Below are 17,148 nucleotides of genomic sequence, written 5' to 3'. Positions count from 1 at the left end.
GATCAAGACTCTGCCCATAAATTTAAAGTCCTTTTATTGGGAGTTACCTCTTCCGGGGAGGAGGGTACTAGCATAGTGTAAACACAAAGCAGGGGGAAGATAAAAAAAAAAAACTGGCTGAGCTTGGTCACAAATGTGAAAGTAGACTTTCACATGTGAAAAACACTATAGAGCCTTAATACGGCTCTCCACAAAGTGTTCTTCATTATTGTTATTCATTAGTGTAAACATGTGGCTTGTTTTCAATTATTCCGTATTGAAGCTAGTGAGACAAGATGATAAAGTTCCAAGACAACGTTAAATTACTAGGGCCTCTTATTACAAAGCAGCATTTTTCTTTTCAGGGTTATGTACCACCCTTTTTCTTATTCATTACTAATGCAACATCAAGCTGTGAACTTCTACAAGGCTGAAAATAATTCATGCAACCAATCTTCTTTAACAAACTAATCATCTTGCTCCTTCAAGAAGTACAAGATATGGAACACTGGTGATGATTATGAAAAATAACAGTATTTATAAGAACCCACCGTGCTCCACGCTATAGCTAAGGAAACTTTAACTGTGTTTAACGATCTTGCCACTAATACTCTCATTGAGATAGTCAGGGCCTGCCACATCATTTTAGGACGGAAGTTCTCAAACACATTGTTCTCAGAACGCCTTTATACTCTTACCAAAATTATTAAGTACCCCAAAGAGCTATTGTTTAGATGTATTATAAAGATAAATATAATATGTTGCTATATTAGAAATTAAGGCTGAAAAAAATTTTAATATCTATTTGTTAACCTTCCTAAGAAAAAATCTAATACATGTTAACATTTTTATCAAACACAGCTATGTTTTCCAAAACAAAAACATTAGTGAGAAGAGTGGTATTACTATACATTTTTGCAAATTTCTGTAATGCCTGGATAGCTGGATTCTCATATCTGCTTCTGTATTCGATCTGTTCCAATATCACATGTTACATGACATCTGGAAAACCCCCCTGTACACTCATGAGAGAATGAGAGTTAAAAAAAGGAGATAGGGAGGGAGATGCAAGAGGGAGGAGATATGGGGATATATGTATAGCTGATTCACTTTGTTATAAAGCAGAAACTAACACACCATTGTAAAGCAATTATACTCCAATAAAGATGTTAAAAATAAAAAGGAGATAACAACTTAGTATTATTATTAAAATAGTTTTGCCTTCACAGACCCCCCCTGAGAGTGTCTCGGGGACTATTAGGGTTCCCTCAACACATTTTGAGAACTGCTCTATTTGGATAAGACTGACTCCCATAAAAGCAAAATTAAGTTTACTATCTAGTGAAGAAAGCACTAGAATTACAAGAGTAAAAGTTCCATTCTACATATATAAGCTAAACAGAAGTATAAAACACAGTATCTATTTTAAGGGGCTTAAAATTTATTTTGCAATAGAGTAGTGGGGTATATTGCATTACTCTTCAAAATATCAGCTGCTCCTCTTACAAGGACCACCTAAATGGGCCCACCCAACAGAGACTATCCCCATGGGAAGATTATACTCTTCCCACCCTATTGTGTTCATGTCTGTCCATCTGACTCACTTTGGCCAATGAAATGTGAGTGGAAGTGGCATGTGCTACTTCTGTGCAGAAGCTTTAATGACCATTAATGGATGCTTTAATGGATAGGTGATTCTTCCATCCCTCATCTCCTCTCCCATGAGACTCACAATGTCCAGGAAAGAGCTGTGTCTTCAGCCTGGGTCCTGAAATGAAGGCAACATGGAGCAGAGAGGCAGTTAATCCATGCAGTGCGTGTAACAAAGCAGTCCACTGAGATTTTTGGAGTTATTTGTTACCACAGCATAACTTAGCCTATGGTGACTGATAAAGGTGGGATAAGATAAGTAGAGAAAAACTTATACATCAAAGAAGTATCATAATAATTATTCCCACTTATTAACCAATATAAAGCAAAGGGAAATCTATGTCAGTATCCTCAATTTTTAAGCAAATATTTAATTAAATGTAACAAGCATTATGGAGTCAGGCTCTATGCTAGACACTGAATATACAGGGATGAGTAAGATATGGTCTCAGCATGGAAGGAGGTGGTGGGAAGCACAGCTTTGACACTGGAAGCTTAGCTCTGCTACTCACAACTGTATGACCTTGGGTAAGTTTCTCTGAGCCTTATTTTCTCACCTGTAAAATGGATATAATAATACCAGCTTCAGATGATTGGAAGAATTAAATGATATGATTACGTAAAGTATGTAGCAGATAGCCTAGCATAGTGTGTATTTTCAACAGACTATTTTCCTTCCTCATATGTCTCCCCATCTCCCACCCCCCACTCCTAGATGAGGGTCTTAGGATTCTAAACTTAGCTCTATCTACTGGATTTCTGAGTTACTTTTCTAAATTTTAGTCTCTCCAAAAATAAAAACATTGCATATGTACCACATACATATACATACACACACAAATATATTCATTTAGTCTGTCACTCAACTAATACTTATTAAATATTATACTCACTTTACAAATAAGAAAACTCAAGCAGTGAGAGGTTGAATAACTTCTCCAACGTCATATGTCAGCACATATATATTTAACCTCATTTTCTTAATGGCTGATAATATTCAACAGTATTAATAGATTACAATTTACTTAACTATTCCCTCTTTGATGGACATTTGTAAGATGTGTTATGTGTTTACTATCACAACAAAGAAACATCCTTATACAAATTTTTTTTATACATATGTAACTACATTTTAGGATAAATTCTTAGAATTGGATTGCCAGGTCAAAGAGGATAGAAATTTAAATTCTGATAGGTACTGTGAAATTGCTTTTTAGAAAGTCTTTGCCAATTTATACTCCTGCCCTCGGGGAATGAACATGCCCTTTCTTCAGAGCCTTATCTACACTATCCACTAAACCTTCAACAGCTTGTGCCTCTGGATCTGGATCATGTTCCCAAGAATACTCTCACTGGGCACTGTTTAGGAAAGCTGCTGAACGGAGAGGACCCGTATTTTTGTGCCTGGTGGGTTAATGCCTTCTTTCTCTGCTTTCACACACAATGCATTTGGGACATCTGGCTGGAAGTAGGCTTTGATCTGCTCTGAACTACACAAGAATAATTCATCTATGTGAAAGGTAACTTGTATATTGATCCAGAAACATTGCAGGAGTGTAGCTTTTTCATTGATTATTTGATAATGGGTCATTTCATTTTTATCTACTTCTGACTTCTCTAACTCAGACTAAAAAACCAGGTAACCCTGAGCACATAATTCATCTCAGTGGAAAGCATTTTGCCTGCCAATTCACATTAGCTCAAAAAGTGACCCTGCAAACCTCTAAGTCCTTCAGAGCAATACATTTTAGAGATGGCTCTTCCAACCTGCCTTATTCTTGTTTAATATCTGGACAAGACACTAAGGGAGCATTTAGTTTGAAGCAAATTGCATCTCATATCTTCTTGGAATGAGGCAAAAGCAAATTTAAAGCATCTTTCAATGAAGTGAGCCCACATTGACAAGAGTACATGTATTCGCTTCCATTGTATGTTCTTAGCTAATTTACAACTACATTCATTGAATTAATAATGATCAGCTGGGATTCACAGAGGCCTGATACCCAGGGCTCCATTCAGGGGCTGCTGGCCTGATATTTAAATATTTATTGATGATAATTGGGTGACAGACAGGGATGGGCTCAGCCAGAAATAAATTCAATCTGCTTGCAGAAGCATCCTAGCCAAGAGTCCTCCTTAGGCCACATAGATACAATACCAAGAGAAATGGGAGGTGAAAAGAACATTGAAGATATGTGAAAACTAAGAAATTGAGTCTTATGATTGCTTTGTTTAGTTAAAGATTAAGGTAAACTCCTTAAACATTTTTTTTAACCAAATTGCCAACAAAAAGAAGAGAATGTGGAATTCAACACTGCTTTCCTGGATTCTGAATATTTCCTCCCACTTTAAAAAACATGTGAGTGCTACTAGGCACTAGGCATTAGATCTGTATAGAGACTAAAAGGAGACCCAAAGGAAAAAAAAGAGGTAGAAGAGGTAGAGGAAAAAGAAAGGTAGAAAGAGGTAGAAGGTAGAGGAAAAAAAGGTAAGAGAGGGAAAAGAAGTTGATCAGAAAGAAAACACTGGAAAAAAATGATAAAAGATCCTTTTCAACCCATGACCTACCTTATTAGCACTTAGAAACATTTAGTCATTATTCTCCCCACACACACACACAAGATGATTCAGCCTGCTGCCTCTACTTGACAAATAGGAATATTACAGATAATTTAGCTATCAGTGTTAATCACCTTACTGGAGCATGTATTAGTCAAGATATGCCAGGTTATGCTGCAGTAACAAGGAAACTCAAAACCTTAATGACCAAAAACTACAAAGGTTATTTCATGCTCACACCACATGTCCATCTCAAGCTGCAGGGCATTCTGCTCATCAGAGTCACCCAAGGACACAGGCTGACAGAGCAGCCAATGGCCCTGCAGAAGGAGAATCTTGCATTGGCAATTAAATGATCTGGCCTGGATGGAAACAGCACTGATGACCACCACAGGGGACATGCTTAAGACAGGCGTGGCTTTGAATCCCTTCTCTGCTTCTAACTAACCCCGTGAACTTGAACACATCATCTAAACTCTTGGAGACTCAGATTCCTTAACTGAAAAATGGAAATAATACAACTTACTCATGAAGTTGCTGTAAAGAATAAATGAGATGATAAATATGCAGAACCTAGCACATACTGGGGGCTCAATAAATGATAGGCTCTTGGTTCTTATCACATTAAAAGACTTCCGAAGAGCCCAGTGTGCTTTTACTCTCTTGGACTACATTATACACAAGATTCTTTAAAATATATATTAAACCACAATACATACGTATCTCAAGGCTCTCATTGTCACCTACTGTGGTTTCCAACAGCTCAATTTTGTACATGGGGAAAGGTGACCTGGAGGTGATTGAAGAATTCAGCCAAAGTTGTTCCATAGTCAAGAAAGCGTAACAACCATCCTTGTGTCTCCTGACGTCCACTGCAATCTCCATCTCACTGCTACGCCTGACCTACTGTGCATGGGGGCAAGAAGGGAAAACTATATACCTCACCCCAGAGAGCATCTTTGGCAGCAAGCTTTTAGACAAGGAGCAGGTAAGTCAAAAGGTTACTTTCTATTCATATGCAGTGATTACTCTTCACTGTATCTCCTATAATAGCCAAGGAAAGCTAAAGAGATAAAAAAATGATTACAATTATAATAACCATAATAATGGCTAACATTTACTAAGAACTTACTCCATGCCAGGTCCTATTCTACAAACTTTTAGAAGATTCTCTCATTTAATCCTCACACTAACACTAGGAAGTAGGTGGTAATATTACCCCATTTTGCAGGTGAGAGAACTGAGGCCCCATGAGGTGAAGCATCTTGCCCAGGGCATCCTAAACAGTAAGCGGTAGTCAGCAGTCAAGCCCAGACAATTTTATTCTGAGTCCCATCGTCTTAGCTTCCCCACTATGGTTCTAATTCATATACAGTCACTATTTTGAAATCTTGCTTACCCAGAAAAGGGAATGGTGGCTGATGGAATTGCTCCATAAGTTCAAGGGCTAAGAACTGCAGGTTCATTCAGACATTCTGTTGTATTCTTGTCCGTCATTATACTCAGCATCTCCCTAGCATCAGACAATTAAACAGATAAGTTCTTGAACATGTAAAGAAAGAGTAAAAGAGGCAGATCAGAGCACAGAGAAGATGATCAACTGATATTTACCAAACACATGAATGTTAAATTCATCATCATTAATTGAAGAAAATTCAAATTGATGTTCTTCCTGTGCTAGTCAACAACATCCCAGACATAAACGAAGCTCATTATTTTAACTTCATCAGCCCCTTAACACAAGATATACATGCCAGATTCTGAATATTGAACCTCATTGCACCACTGCCTTTTTATAAACCAAGGAAGATAGCTCATGGAACAAAGTGCTTTAGGGAAGTGTCACAGGGTGGAAGAAGGAGAGGGAATTCACACTTATCTCCAGGGAGAAGGGGGGACCCCATGGAAGGAGCAGGCCAGCTCCCTCAGTCCTGACAGGTACTATTTCAGTGTTACGGGACCAATAAATTGGAGAGAGAATTAGTACCTATTATTTTAATACTCAGCTAAAAGAAATTTTTAAATTCCATATCTATGAATTTTCAGGGAGAACCAAGTAGTCTGCACTAACCCCAAAATGTCACAGCTAATGCTCTGTCAAACAAAACAAATCTCTCTCCAAATGAAGACAACAATATTAAATGGAATTCTCTGTGTGTTTTTAAATGCATAACCAATTAGCAATCACTCAGTAATGAACTAATAGAACGTACAAGTTTCCCCTTTCTGATTTTGCAGAAATATTTGGAAATTAATGGGATGTGATTTATCAGACTAAGCTCACAAGCTATTTCCAAGTCCTTGTTCTTTTTCCTTTTACATGACAAAGTGGGCTGCAACTAACAATTTCTGTGGTCACAGTGTATGATCACTATTGCTAAGTGGAAGTTGTAGGGGTAATAACAGCAGTTGGCCAGGGTAGGTTAGGATGGCAAACAAGGCTCTGTCAGTCAGTGCCCCTCAGATCACATACTTCCACCTGCTCCACATCTCCTTAGTTGTGTTTGTTGAGAAAGATTTAGCCTCAGCAAGCTGGTGAATGGTCCATGACATGCTCTGGCAACGGGGATCAGAAACATACAAGCACTGAAAACTTGTTGGGGAAGTAGAGGTCAATCCGAATACATAGGCCTTAAAGCAAAAGTTATCAATTTGTTATCAGTGACTTTAAAATCAAATAGAACAGACCAGTTTCACTGTACCAACAGAGGGTCAAGGTAACCCCAAAGGAAGCCCTTTGGTTTTCTGACTGTCAAGGAGCCTTGATTCAGAAATGATGGAGGAGGGCTTCCCTGGTGGCGCAATGGTTAAGAATCCGCCTGCCAATGCAGGGGACACGGGTTCGAGCCCTGGTCTGGGAAGATCCCATATGCCGCGGAGCAACTAAGCCCATGCGCCACAACTACTGAGCCTGCGCTCTAGAGCCCGCAAGCCACAACTACAGAGCCCGCGTGCCACAACTACTGAAGCCCACGTGCCTAGAGCCCGTGCTCCACAACAAGAGAAGCCCCCGCCATGAGAAGCCCGCGCACCGCAACGAAGAGTAGCCCCCGCTCACCGCAACTAGAGAAAGCCCGCGCGCAGCAACAAAGACCCAACACAGCCCAAAAAATAAAAATTAAAACGTTAAAAAAAAGAAATGATGGAGGACTTCTGCTTAAGTCCTGAGCAGACTTGCAGCTCACAAGGCTACAAGTGGCCTTCCCCATACCTTTGTGTTTTCTGGGGGCGTGGCACCACCACCATGCACATATCTATGTGCTTATTTTAAGACACAAGTTGTTATTTTCCTCTAGGCAGGAATTAACTATCAAATGGCCTTATATAGGAGCCATAGCATCTGTACCTTTGATATCCAAAAATGTTTACTTTTCAAACTAATGACGGTACTGTGGTCTTGCCAATCAGCACCAAAATAGATCAGGTCACACTTCTTGCTAGCATAGTAGTTTTCCACTGTTCCACAGAGCGCCAGGGTTTCAAGGAGGGGCTCCTCCAAGAGAGGAAGCAAGGAAGTGAAGGTCAACAGAGTGAAGCATCTCTCCCACCTCCACAGCCATGGTTTCTGCTTTATCTGTTATATCAGAGATATGGTTTTTCACTTGAGGAGGGGTCCGGTTCCTTAAAAAATTTAAAAACCACTATTCTAGAAGATGCCCAGGTTATCAGAATAATAAAATCAGTATGTAGCGTGCCTCATCCAAGAGAAGCAGCTATGTGTGTATCAGTGTTCTGGGTTTCCAGGGTAAAGTATTTTCCTTCCTCAACAGTGAACAGTAGTTACCCCTCAGAACTCCAGGAAGAACCAGCAACCCTGAGTGCCTCAACAGCCTAATAGAGCCCCTACTTGATCAATCTGAAGAAAAAAAAAGCCATGTAGGGGAAGAAGAGATATGAATAAAACAAGTTAAAAACAACAGCAAAACAGCAGCACTATGCCACCATGGAAGTGCTATATTATTAACTTGCTTCACGGGAATTTACCCAGCCCTCTGCATGCAAATGGTCCAACCCAGCTATTGAAAGTTTCATGCAGACTGAAGGAAGTTGAGAGACAAAAGGAGCTGAGTAGAGGCCGTATCTGCACTCAGAAGGCCTGTGGTGACCTATCAACTCACAGTCCTGCTGAGTCTATAGAGAGAGAGAAACTAGACCCCGGGGCTGAATCATCGGTAGTCAATTCTGAATGCATCCTCAGACAAAACAGCAGTCAGACACCCTGGCACCAAAGACACAACGAAGAAAATGCTGGGGAAAGATCTCTGTTTAAAGGTCTGTTGATTCCCAAAGAGCCCTATAGCAAAAAGTCTTTGATTCCAAATGCAGCAGACTGTTTTCATCCTCGTTGTGCCTGTGACACACACAGCCTGATGTGAAATGAGCCTGTGCTGTTCTGATGTTCATCCATTAAGCAGGAAAGGGTATCCAAGGTAGAAGAGCAGAAAGCTCTTCCGGGAAGCATCCAGACCCCTGGATCTAAAGGCGTGATGTGGATCCTAGAAGCCTGCATGTGGGACCCTTCTATGAGGCCCCCTAACCTGTTCTGTCTCCTAGGGACCAGACAAGAGTAGGGGGGCGGGTCTCACTAGCCAGGGAGGAGAATGGGACACAGAGTGGATGGTGGATGGAGAAAGAGACCCAAGGTTTGGGCAATGGGGTCTCCGAACGCCCAGCCTACTTCTGGCTCCTGGACCTGAACGGCTCTTCCATGCAGACACTCCAGTGCCTCTTCTTTGGACATCCTGGGACATCTCCCTGCCTTACCTTTACCCAAGTTCCCTGCCTTTCATCACCCCTAATGCTTTTCCACTGATGAGCTCCTTTCAGAGCAGGCCCAAGACTACTACTTCTTAGGCCATAGGCCCAAGACATTGTATGCCCAATGGAGCTTCCTTGAAGAGCCCAGGGAGGGCCAGTTTAAATGACCTTTCCCCCAAGCAGTGCCTCCAGAAGCTCCACAATGCACCTCTCTGCCTCAGAGCATCTACCTGAAGATTTAGAGGCGGAAAAGGACAGAGTTATGTGGGTTATGCACTGCTGGGTTGCTTTCTCCGACCTCCGAAGACCTTCCTCCATCTTCTCTCCAATCTGACCCAGGACTCTGAAGTCATAAACTAGTCCTTATCCTTTCTCTCCCCAAATACAGCAGATTCTTTCATAGTGATATTACCAAGGCATCCACTCATCATTAGCTTGGAATGGAAGTTCAGCAACTTTGCTATGGCGTGGCTTTGCTCTGATGTTTTCATTATGATAGCTATAGAAGAATTTGGGGACATTTTATAAACCCCAAAGTCTTAAAGTGAATTTTTAGAGATTCATTAGCTCATGAAATCTTAGGTTATGTCATTGTTGTGTGACAGCCAATACAGAGGGATCTGAAATATGTGTCTCTAGTGACCACATGGTTTCTCAGAGTGAGACTTCTCCACAGCCAGGGGCCAACAGATGACCAAGTGACTAGCTAGTGGAGGTGGCGTTGCCATAGGAAACCAGAACTTCTGACTCTTAGCATTTCCTTAGTCCACTGGGGGAAAAGGTTCCAGTTCTTATTTCTGTTTGCCAGCAAAATGTTCAGATGTCTAGAATCCATCTGTGAAGAGCCCCACAAGAATTTGGCAGTCACATCAGAGCAAGGGAGCTCGTTCAGAGTGATTAGAATGGAAAGTCATAGCAGTAACTTTCTAATATCACTAATCTGCAACAGATTTGCATTCCTTAGGGGGCCGAGCCATCATTTAGCTTATTAGGAAGGAAAGGCATATGGCTCAGTCAGAGGAGTTTGGATCATCTCAGTACAATAAGGTTTGAAGGCTGAGGGCATACCCACCAGTGAGAGACAAAAGAGAGAAGATGGGGCCAACAAGGCAGGACCAGGTAAGCAGCAAGGAAATGAAAGATGGTGGCAGATGTCACAGTCCTCTGGTTATGAATGCCCCATCCCAATCAAACTTACCATGGAGATATTGGGGGTCAAGCTCTCTGAGCAGAGCCTACATCTCCTACACCAGAGCCACCAGGCTCTACTTCTTGGAAGTCTGGTCCATGGACAGTCATCTTTCCTTAAAACTGAATGGTACAGGATAGTGACCTAGAGGAAAAGTTCAGAGGGAATTTCGCTTTGAACTCTGAAGCCCACGTAAGATTCCTCTTAGCCTAGATTTCTTAGGCAAGGATTAAGGGCTAAAGCTTTACTCAGGCAATACAATGCCAGGGCAGTGAAAATGAGGGGAAAGGAGGGTCAGTCAGGAAAGGATGGAAAGTAAATGCATGTTGATGTCTTACTGTGCTGTCCACTGCTTCCCAACAAGTGTTAAAGAGATGCAGCCCTTGCACAACGGGTGTACCTGCTTGGCCACAGCAGGACATCTCTGGTCAAGCTGTAAAGAGAAAAAAAATGTACCTCAGGACTGTCCATCAAAGGGAAGAATGGAGAGGGAATTTACCCATCTCCAGTCTTGTTGGCCAAGATGTGGCCCATTTAACTCCCCTGCATTTCTGAGTTGCATCGAACGGCTCTGCCCCCACCAAGTGCCATGACGCTCATTCACATCCAGAGGCGCTGGGAGGAGGCAGAGCCTCTGGGCGTCAGAACCACACCAGAGCCTTGCCAGAGTTGACCCACACTGCAACCGCTGAGACGAGTAAGCAGCTGCGTCCAGGAGGTAGGGGAGGCCAAGAGAAAGGGGGCACCTGAGATGTGGCCATAAACTGACATGATCTTTAGTTAAAGGAAACTGCTTCCCCTTGCTCCTGATTTTCAGTGTAGCTGTCGTCAATTCTGAGCACATCACTGCATCTGGCAGAATCTGGAGTTGAGGAAGCCTAATGTGAAGCCGGGCTCCCCGCGCCTCTGCCTCTCTAGGTGACCTTCTGGAAGGGAAGATGCCTAATGCCTCTTTGCACCTGCTCCCTGAGACAGGCTTTCCACTTCCATCCACAAACACATTAGTAACTGGATGAGATCAGGTTTGGCCCATTGGGCGATTGTGGGATTCCACTCTAGTTCTTGGCTTGATGATGCATATCAAAAAGCCAAAAAGAACTACACATCCCCTTTCCCGTATATTGGAGGCAGCACAGCATTAGGCTGAGGGTTTTAGGTTGGGCTCTGGAGGGAGACAGCCTAGAGTAACTGGGGCCACCACCTCCTAGTTATGTAACCTCTTTCTCTGTTCTCTCATATGTAAAAATGGACATAAGGTTAAGACGCCCTCACGGGGCTGTTGGGAGGGTGAAGCGAAACATTCCCTGGCAAGTGCCTAAACAGTACCTGGTACCTAGAAGGCATGAAATATTAGCTTTTAATAGTTAGAAATTCCCTTGCCCATTATTATTTCATTTTTTTTGTCCTCGCTGCCAAAAAGTCAGGAGGTAAATTGTGACTCATTTGACCTCATCGCTTACAAACCTGTTTATTCCTCCTGAATCAACTTGTTTTTTTCCCTGCTCTGTTGTATCTGCACTGTCATGGGAACGTCCTTTATAACAAGCTGCATCTTTTATCTCCTTTCCTATCAAGCTTTCCTCCTTTAATCTGCCCTATCACACTCCCATTTTTCCGGATAAGGTAACTGGCCTCTCCCTGGCTTGCGTCCCGCACCCAGCACCCTTCCTAGGGTAGGTGGCAGGCTGAGCGCTGACCCTTCCACGTTTTGTGTCTGGAGAGGGCTGCCGGCTTCATTAAAGGTGAGCGCAGCCCTGCAGGACCCAGCTGTCACCATCTGGAGCGCTGGGCCGCAGAGTGCTGAGGAGGAGGAGGAGAAAGGGTTCTAGAAAAATCACTCCACAGACGCTGCAGCCTCCAAAGGCCAGCTCCCCGCCCAAACCATCCGCGAGCCACTGGGTATCGGCCAACACTCTTCTGGGGATGTAGGAGACAACGCACCCCCATTTTCTCTTCCCCAAACGAGGTATTCTGTGTCCTAGGACAGTGAGTCTCTCGGGTAACAGCCAGTTTATTACTCGACATTTGAAACTCAGAGCCTCAGAAACAAACAGAATTGCAATTTCCTCGATGCTCCTAAAGCTACAGATCTCCACGCAACTTCCTTGGGCGCTCAAAGGTCACACTCACCTGCGTGATTCCTTCACAACTACCAAAAGCCCCCAGCGGTGGCTTTCCGGGGCTGGCGGCCTCCCAGCCCGGCCCTGCCTAGTGTAGAGCGAGTACAAGGCGCGGGGGAGAGCACGGGGCAGCTGGCGGCGCCTCTCCCCGCTGCGCGCTCCACCATCTGCTTTGCAGGCTGACCCTCCCGCCAGCCGGGGAAGTGACCTGACTGGCTGAAGGAAAAACTGCTGCAAGAGCTCCCGCCGCCTGGGGTGGAAGAGAACCTCCTGCTGCTGAGGAACTGCGCATTCTCGGGCGGCGCCCGGTGCGGACTGAGGTTGGGGAGGGAGCCCCCCGAAGGTGGAGGAAGATCCACCGCAATCCATCGCGAGCCCTTCTGCGTCAGGAATCCCAGATGGACCAGGAAGGAGAAGGAGGCTAAAATAAAGGGCCTGGCCTCACAGTGCTGGGAAACTTTTAATCCGAAATAAAACAAGCAAGGCAAGTTTAGATACCGTCTGCTTTCAGTAACAGCAGTTTGTTCAGGCCCCAGCTAAACCCAACAAAATGTCAATAGGTATAGCCATGCAAATTTCAGAGCCTCTGACTCAGACTGTCAAGGTGTAACATTAATTTTATACAAACCAATTTAATTTCTGTATCTGAGCCCCTGTTCTGCTGATGGTAGCAAACACATTCTTGTCAAATTTAAATAAGTGTCCATGTACGTGTCTTCCCCAGCCCCACTCTGAAGCCTAATGTGAATGCCCCATTCACATCAGCCTCTCTCAGCCCCTCCTGCCCTTCCAGGGGCCCAGGATGGTTGGGTATTCTCTTTGCACTAAGATGAGGTGCCAGGACTCCACGAGGCTGCCCTCAGGGCCCCGTGGCTGTCCCCTGGCCCCATGTGCCTTCTCTACCTCTGTGGGTCCTTGGGCAACACCACGGGCAAGGAAACACAGGTCACCCATGCTCCGGGGTCATCCAGACTTAACTGGGGTTTCCATCAACATTCCTCCAAGCTGGGGCTTGGTTCTGATGGTGTGAGCCTTTCTCTGAAATACTCCTGACATCAAATTCAACTTATCTTCTAACTCAAAAACCAAAACCAAAAAAACTTCTCCAAAGCCAAGAAAAGGTTTGTATTTGGCAGGAAATACTGTCCTTACATAATTTAGTCATTCTTTCCAATGCTATTGTTTATGAAGTCAACCTTATGCTCCGTCAGGTTTGTTTGTTTTTTTGTTTTGTTTTGTTTTTACTTTTGTAACTCAAAAAACAACAGTAATAGTAGCAAAATAGTAATGATAATAATTTTCAAATGGCAACAATGTTTTTCCTCTTGGCAAGAACTGCAGGCTTCACTGCCCCTGGTGTAGTCCAAGGAGCTCCATGATCCAGATGACCCATTTATGGAGCCTCCCTGGTTCGTCTTCTGCCCTGGGTATTGAGCTAGAACGAGCAAGGAAAGGAAATACTGTATATTTCAAATAAGCAAACTTTTAGAACCCAAAGGAAGTAAAAATGTCTTACCCCAAACCAACGCTTTGTCCAATAAAAACAGAAGTGGCCCCATTTGTCAAGAGCTGTGGCTCTCCCACAGTTGTCGCAAAAGAAAATACCCGCTAATAATGGTGCCCTTCAAACTGCCATTTCTTGATTATTTTCCCTCTTCTTTGTGAGAGCCCTCTCACTGAGAAATAACAGAAAGAAAATGGAAAGAGAAGATCAGAAAAGGAGCAAGTAAGGATCATGGGAATATTTACCAGCCCATAAAATTTGCAGGATTTTAGAAAAACCCAAAGACTCACGTGCATAAATAATGAATGATATTTTATTTCAAATTTCATTTTTTTCTTTTTTACACAAATTATGATTTCTAACATTGATGTGATACTACTACCATCCATAATCAGATTTCCTCAATTGTCCTAAAGCTGTCCTTTAGAGGTTAATTTTTCCCAATATCCAGGATCCAGTCAAGGATCACACATTGCATTTAGTTGAAATGTCTTGTTACTCTCCTTTTATCTGGGATAATTTCCAGACATTTCATCTTTTATGACATTGAATTTTTGAAGAATCCAGGCCAGTACTTTTGTAAAATGTCCCCAAATTTGGATATGTTTGATAGTTTCTTCTTGATTAGATTCAGGCTCAATATTTTTGGCAAGAATCCCACACAGGTGGCATTGTGTCCTCAGGTGTCACACCAGAGGCCATTATGTCTATTTATCCATTATTGGTGATGCTAATTTTGATCACTTAGTTAAGGTGGTGTCTGCCAGATTTCTCCTTCATAAAGTACCTTTTCCCCATTGTAATTAATAAGTAACCTAGGGGATGAAACTTGGAGACTGTGTGAATATCCCCTGCCCCATCAACCTTTCACCCAGTGGTTTTAGCATCCATTAAAAAATTCATACCTGAATTAGTTATTACTGTGGTGGTTGAAAAACGACGGTTTTGTAATTGTATCATTCCTCCATATTTATTGACATTCTTCTACAAAGAAGGGCTTTTTCTTCTCCCTTCCCTCTTTTATTCAGTATAAATGTAGACTGGGAGATTCTTTTTTTAATGCAATGTGTTATTATCCATTACTGCCATTATTACGATCATTATTAATTTTGATGTTCAAGTTGCCCCAAATCTGGTTAGGGGAGTCCCTTCAAGCAAATTCGGTGTCCTTTTGACGTGGCCCTTTCAGTTTTTAACACATTACAGTGGTATTTAGAATGAAAGACAGAGATCGAGGGAAATGTGGAAGAAGGAAGAAGACCAGGAAGAACTAGGCAAGGGGATAGTTACGGTCCCAGTGGCAGTTCTTTTCAGTCAAAACAGAGATCACATCTTCAGCCAGAGCTTCCATGTCCACCACTGTGGGTCAGGAGCCATAGGGACAGACCTTGCAGTAGTTGACGTGCATGGGAAGTCTCTTGGAAAGAATTCGGGATATGTCCCCTGATAGGTTCAAAAATATTAGGTCAGGCCTGGCAAATAGCCCATTTTCAGAAGGATGTAGGACTCATCTTAAGGGAGGGGAGTTGATCACCACCGATTGGCCCGTGGTTGTTAAAGGAGAGTAGACGTTCACAAGATGAGTGGGATGGGGGTGGGGAGAGAGGCTATTCTGTGAATCCGCCTCCGGCCAGTCCTGAAGGTGAGAGAGGCAACTGACATGACGGTGAACTCTGTGACACTTGGAAGTTCAAGCAGCACTACTCTGGGCTCCTTCTAGCAGGTGGTAACACAAGGTAAGCCTCTCTTCTTTCTGGCAACAGAGTCCCATGTAGGGACTCTGGTTCTAGGGAAGCCACGAAGAATCTCCACCTGGCAGAACAGAGCAGACACCACAGGTGGAGACTTCTTCATGCGTACCTGGGGACTGACTCCCAGAAATATTTGAAGTGGGAGAGAAGATGGACTATTTGGATAATTCTGCATGAACAGCAGAGGCAAGAGCAAGATTAACGTGGGTTACAAAGTAAATAGTGCTATACCTGAATGGTAGACTTGGAAGCAAAGGCTCAGTGGCGTTCCGCTATGTCTCAAGGTCAACTAGCTAGTGAGTGGTATTCATAGGGCTTCAACTCCTAGTCCAAACATTCTTCCCTTTCCAAAAGGGAAATGAAGAATTCTAGAAGAATGGAAAGAGAAGAGAACAGGTCACCATAGGAAGAAACACGAGGATGACAATGAACTAGAAATAGCCAGAGAAGGGTCCGCATGCAATAAACAAACAGACCAGCCCACAGGAGCAGAATTAAATGGATGGGAACGGTCAGGAACATGCCTTACTAGCTCTGCCAACAAACATGGTCTGCAGAGAAATGCAGTGGAGAAAAGAAAGCGGAAACTGAACCTCAAGGAAAACAGAAGTGATCACAGAGGAACAAGGCAAGAAGCCAGAGAACCGTGAGAGAGTCAATGCTTAGCCTCTAGTCTCTTCCATTCATTTGTTGGGCAACACCCACTATTCAAAAGTATTCATGAGAGACTAAGATGCCTTCATGGAAACACTTCAACAAAAGCACAAGATCAAACCTGGATGAGAATGGCAGCCAGTGCCTAATACAGGCCTTTGCTTTTCTGTTTTAAATCCCTGAGCATCATTTACAAGAAAAATACTCTTCCCTTCGGAGACTAAGTTTGCTTGTATGCACTATCTATTGCCGCCCCCTAGTGACTGCATTTGAGATGTGCACTAAGAATCCACTGGTAGAGTTGAAAAATTAAATGACCCAATAATAATTATAATACCTCTTTATACTTGTACAATATCGCAGGTCCTCAAAATGCTTTTCTGTATCCTGACAACAGCCCCGTGAAACAGGCAAGGTGTATTCCACCAGTAAATCGCCTCAAGCTGACATTGTTTGGGAACCTATTAATCAAAACCTAGGGGTTTGGAGTGAGACCTGCACTTGAAGCCTGGTGCTGCCATGCATCCCTTTGTGATGTCCAGCCAGGGGCTTAAACTCTGTGCCTCCATCTCCATTCGTGTGAAAGGGGGGGGAGACTGCAAGTATCACAGAGATGCAATAAGGACTCAGTGAGTCATATTTTTGCAGGCTTGAGCATTGAGTCAGGTGCACAGATAAGGCCTGTAAAAATGATATGGCTGCTGCTGCTGCTGATAACAGCATCTCTGAGGAGGGGTTTTCACTGCCTCAGAAACCCATTTACGGTTTCTGAACCTGCTGGGAGGCATCTTACTGAAAAACATGTCACTATAACTGCTTAAATCTTTTCTTTTGCTCAATTTTCCTTATCTTCCAGTTGTTTCTCCCTTTTTAACCTGGCTTACAGTTCACATCTAAGGGAGAAGAGCCTTGACATTGCAAGAGTCCTGCCATCCCTCAGCTTTTGTCTCAAGCCCAGAGCCATGTACAAACCCAGAGGATGCC

The 17,148-nt window shown here is 43.2% G+C and overlaps 1 long non-coding RNA gene across 1 annotated transcript; it reads right to left on the bottom strand.

Annotated features, from left to right (window-relative positions):
- Positions 1-1,414: 1,414 nt before the first annotated feature.
- On the bottom strand, positions 1,415-12,435 carry LOC133085502 (uncharacterized). Its single transcript, XR_009699557.1, has 5 exons — positions 12,266-12,435; positions 10,474-10,568; positions 10,145-10,279; positions 5,588-5,701; positions 1,415-1,747 (listed from the first exon to the last, which is right to left on the bottom strand). It is a non-coding gene; the product is annotated as an uncharacterized LOC133085502 (long non-coding RNA).
- Between the last annotated feature and the right edge of the window lie 4,713 nt (positions 12,436-17,148).

The sequence above is a fragment of the Eubalaena glacialis genome, chromosome 2 (assembly GCF_028564815.1).
Source record: "Eubalaena glacialis isolate mEubGla1 chromosome 2, mEubGla1.1.hap2.+ XY, whole genome shotgun sequence".
Taxonomy (NCBI): Eukaryota; Metazoa; Chordata; class Mammalia; order Artiodactyla; family Balaenidae; genus Eubalaena; species Eubalaena glacialis.
Note: the sequence above shows the minus strand (reverse complement) of the source record. Positions and strands in the feature narration are given on the sequence as shown.